Genomic DNA, 5,496 nt, shown 5'->3' with positions numbered 1-5,496 from the left:
CAATTACCTTCCATAAGACTTTTAGATCCTCCCTTACAATTTGAGAAACTCTTACTCTCGACCCAACCCATTCAACTCCCGGTCTTGCGATCATTGACCAATACTTTCTTGGGATGTCTCTATCTCCAAAGTCGTGCCTTAGCCTTCGGTACCAGTGCTTTGACTGGTCATCTTCCTCGTAGAATCCTAGGAGAGCGCCCAAGCGAATGGCCGAAATGTGATAATCCTGGTTGAAAAGCCGAAATTTGATGGTCGGGCTGTAGAGGTCTCCGGTCACTCCTTCAACATTCAGACTTGCAATAAACTCATGGACCAAGGGAATGAAAGTATCCTGCCTCTAGCTCAACAAATTGTTCCAATAAGGCTTGGCAATTAACCTTTCCAGTCCATACTTACATTTAAAATCTTCCAGAACTGTTAAATCAACATATTTCCATTGCACGATGGGGAAGTTAAGAAGCTGCCTGTATCTACCCAGCATAGTCGGTGTCATTAGCAGGATTTGATTTCCTGTGGGCACTTCGATGTAGGTAGTCTTTGCGTTTCTAGCACTGTTCTCTCCCTCTGGAGCCTTTCCTTTTTGGAGCATTCTAGCTATTTGTTGTGCAAATTCGTTTGGAGAAGACATTTTTCCTATAACATTGACAAGCAAAGCACAATACAAGTTAAAACATTTTCCTCTTTAAACATGACTGTGAATCAATATTGCACATTTTAAAGAAAAGATCATAAAAACTCATTGCATGTAACATCATTTTGATATTTATCGGCAATTCTATCATATACATGCAAGGATTATCTCATTCTATTCCATACTCAATTCATAGTCAAAAGGTCAACAAATGGTCAACTTCATCTTCTTCCTCAAAACTAGCTTGAGGTTGAAAACTGGAGGAAAGATGGAAGTTAAAATTGGACCAAATAACAAGTTGGATACAACAATGTAGTGCCTAGAGAGTAGGAAAGTTGCAAACTTTGCCCACCATGCTTACTATATCATCATGGATCTCATCATAACAAGAGAATGCCCAAATCATACAATTTCAAGATGTAGCCACAAAGATATGGTAAAACATGGAATTTCTAGTGTATAGAAGCAATGTAGGCCTATTACAAGTCTAATAAGTCATTCCATAACAATATATCTCAAGAAAAATCTCAAACAAGAAAAACCCATGGAGATATGCTTCAAAGAGAGTAAGCTCTTCATTCAAGTAAGTAATAGCAAAAGTGAGTATGTTCTTACCTTGGAAATGACTTAGGAAGATCAAGAGAAGTTGAAAAACTTGGAAGGAAATGCCTTAGAGTTGTGTATTTTCAGCTTGAGGAAGTCTTAGCTCGTGGTGGTGAAGAAATGAAGCAAGGAAAGGGTTTCAAACTACTTCGCGCGAAAAGTCCGAGAAAATCTGGTGCCCGTCCACGCACGTCACCACGCGTGGTGGTGGGCGTGGGAGCTTTCTAGTTTGTTTCCACGCCAGCTCACACGCGTGTGAGTGGTGTGGCAGCTTACTGGAATTGTTCCACGCCTGCTTACACGAGTGGTAGCAGGCGTGGAAGGTGTGATGTGCAAAATTTTACCTTGGTTTCCCTTCCTTCCTTTGCTAGTGATGATGATTGTCACTCGATTGCGGCAATTTGTAATTCTCGAGTTGATGATCTCTACTTGTTAGCTTAACCGAGGTTATAAAAACATTATTGAAATAACGATAAAGAAAAGTATACTATAGATAATAAGAAAAGCTGAAAGAAAATGTAAGATAACATCGGGACTGCCTCCCAAGTGCGCCATGGTTTTACGTTTCTTGGCCAGACGTAGTGTGGCCTATCCTTCAAGGCACACAGATTTTGGGACCTTACCAAGCGTCCCATGAACTTTAGCTTCAAGGTATGTCCCAAGATGGGTAACATCCTTGAATTCAAAAGCAAAGAAGGAGAAAACATATTGTATTGATAAATAAGCATGGGGTACTACCCTAAGCTGTTTAAGGATAGCAAGCCTCTCTTCTCCCTTCTTGTTATAAATTCCTTCCCTAAAAAAGTTATCCTTAAAAGCTTCCCAGTGAACACACTCTCCACTATCTATCTCTCGTGAAGTGTCTACACCTTCTCCCGATTCATCAAATTCGCAGAACTCACTTTCACAAGAATAAAAAGATTTAATATAATCCTCACTCCCCAAAGTATCATCACACAATTGCAAGGAATCACACTCCCATGAGTAGAAAGAAACTTTGTCACATTTATCAAGATTATCATTATAAATCGCAAAGGAATCATCCTCACAAACATCATAAGAATTTTCAATTAGAGTTGGAGTGAGAGTTTTACCTTGTGTGGGTTTTTCGTCTTCCCACACTATTTCGATATTATCCTCGTATTCACTCTCAATCTCTCCCCTTTGTTGCGTGTTCAACTCAAGAGCCGAAACTTCTTGGAGCACTGGGGTCTCAAGTTCTGTGCATTCTTGGACACTCACCTCTTCATCATCAATCATTTTTTTCATCTTGTCATTCTCTTGCCGGTTGGTTTCCATTGTCGGGTGGTCATTTGTGACAGGATTGTCAACCATTGGTAGCATTCTCTTCATAAGCTCCTCCGACATCGATAACATTTTGGTCTCGATTTCATCTAGTGGAAGTCCTTCCTCACGAAGAGCGAAAAGATTCTTCTTCATTTCGCTTCTAATTTCATTTTATAGATTGATGGTATCTTCCTTGGCCATTTGTATGAACATTTCTACTTTTTCCTTCAAGATTTGGATTTCATCATTGGCCGGTGGAAGGTACTCATAAGATGGTATAGGTTGGGTGAAATTTTGAACAAAAGGTGGTGTTTCATTGAAATATCTATCATTTTGTTGTGGTGGGGGTGAATAGCTAGTATTGGTGTGAGAATGAGAATACCAATGTCTCTCAGGTTGATGGTTTAATGGAGGGTTATAATGAATTGGAGGTTTAACTGTTGAAGGAATTTTGGCCTTTAATGCCGGTTCACAACTTGGATCAATCTCCTTCATGACTTGGATAAGTCGGGTGTTAATATTCTCCGCTATTGAACTAAGGGATTCCTCTCCATTTTGGTGTGTAGGTTTCTCAATTCTCTCATAAGTAAGCATAGAGGATGTAGCGTAAGGATATGGCTCGTAGTTAGGATAAGTGAAAGTGTTTGGGTAAGGTGGGTATGTATGTGGTGGGTACACATAAGGGTTAGGATAGTACTGTGGGTGATGTTCATGGGTTTGAGGTGGAATGTTTCTTGTGTATGGTCTTCCATGGTATGGGTAACCATGTGAATACGGATAAGCACTCGTTGTAAGCTTCAAGTGGTTAGTAGTAGAAAATTTCCTGCGCAAGCTTAACAAACAACAAATATATGCAACTAGAAGTAGTTGCAAGTGAGCACAAGATATGTTCAAGATAAATGAGCTCACTTCTCTAATCAAATAACAAAAATAAGAAAATAAAACAAACAAAAAGAAAGAAAGCAATTCAAGAACTCTTAAAATTCTACTTCAAAGATGTGAACACTATTCGAAACCGTTTGCCATCCCCGGCAACGACGCCATTTTGATGCTGTGAGTATGTAAAGGATGTTTGTATGGGGTGAGTGGGTATGTGAAGGTGGTAAAACGAAGAGTCAAGACTCCCCGAGTGTCGTGTCTCTCAAGGATGACGAATGGGAATCGTATTGGTGTGTTGGCATCTAAGAGGTTGAAGGAAAAGAGTTATGGGAATGGCTAGGAGTTGGATTCATTGGTAAGAGGGTAAGGTTGATAAAGGTTGTTTAAAGTAAAGAAAAGTAAAGTGGAGATTGGGGCTTTAGGCTTTTCCATGTGGTTTATCTTTGGTTGGTTTTGCGAGTGCAAGTCGTGGAATAGACTAAGGAGTTCATGGCACACTACCAAGTGGCGTCACACTTTGGACTCCCACATCCTCATTCGGTTGGGGCATTTCATCGAACACTTTGTCTACCATTCTTCTCGGATCTCGTCCTTTTGGATTAAGAGGGGAGATGTGGGTAAGTTAGAGTCATGAATGGCCGCTATCGCGCACACACTCACTTCCTTTGGGTTTGCTACCTAATGTGGCCACAAAAAGCACAAAGCTTGAAGAACATCATCCACACAAGTTCATCATCCAACAATCAAAAAGCTCACATTTAATCTAGCAATTTATATCAAACATCCACATAGATTAACCTTGGGGCCACCAATCCCCTATTTAATCTACTCTAACATACTTAAAGAAACAAGAAAAAGAAAGGAAATTTCAAAGAAACAAATATTAGATTAAGAATTGGAGAGAATAGTTACCACCCTTAAGAAGGGGATCTTTACACTTTTGTTCTTGAAATTCCAATCTTCATCCTTGCCCTTGGATCTAATTTAAGCTAGAAGAAAAGGAATTTTCCCCCAAGAGGGGAGAAAACCCTCTACAATTTTCAGATCTATTCTATCCTAATAATTCTATATGTCTAGGTTTAGGCCAAAAGGGATTTATATAGGTGACAAAAGGGAACAAATTTCCCAAAATGGCCTTTGACCCGACCACGCATGCCACCACGCGTGGTGGTGGGCGTGGATGGTTACTGGAAAGATTCCACGCCCAGCCACACGCGTGTGAGGCTGCGTGGGACAATACTGCATTGTGGCTTCGTTTGTCTTTTGCTTCATTTTAGCCTCAAATCCCTCTTCAACCTGTAAAATATCTAAAAAAAAAAACTCTTCCTAGGGTCGATGTTAGAAGATTTTAATCACATCTGAGCTAAAATGCATGCAATTGTTATGATCGGATGACAAAACGTTGCACTTTTAATTCAATTAAGACCCTTTTTAAGTACCACTCTTGGTGCTTATGAGATACCTTGCTCTTCTTATCTACAACAACCATTTAAACTCATTTAAAAACACACATAAATAGACACGTCATAAAATGCTCCTAGTGCACACTTTATAACCCAAAGATACACACATTTCTGTAAACTATTCTGGATTATGTGCACCTACAAAAACACTGACCAAACCATAAGTCCAATGATACACAAACTCCGACCTGCTGCAACTAAACACACAGAACACTAACAATACAAACAGGAAAAGATTGCCATGAGAAAATGACAATAACACACTAATAAATCCAAAGCAACAAGCACAAATCAATATCAGTTTGCGCACAGAGGAACAAAAAGGAATGCACACGGCTACAACACATAGTTTCAAGCTCCACTACCTAAGCACAACACTACCCACCTACATACAGAACACCAAAAAAAAAAACACAAAACAAACCACCAAAACCCATACGTAAAATTCCAAAAACGACAGACATACATTTACCCAAAAAAATGCCAAAAACGATAGACATACGTTTATGGCACGTAGAAAGCCGTTACCTAAACTCTAGGCGCTAAGGTCTTGGAATCCATAAGGATCCAAGTAAATCATATTGGTTTGGAGTTAAAAACTAAAGTATTTTTAGTATTTTGGATTAAAGGAAA

This window comes from Ipomoea triloba, chromosome 12 (genome assembly GCF_003576645.1).
Source record: "Ipomoea triloba cultivar NCNSP0323 chromosome 12, ASM357664v1".
Lineage (NCBI taxonomy): Eukaryota > Viridiplantae > Streptophyta > Magnoliopsida > Solanales > Convolvulaceae > Ipomoea > Ipomoea triloba.
This window is presented reverse-complemented; position numbering follows the sequence as displayed.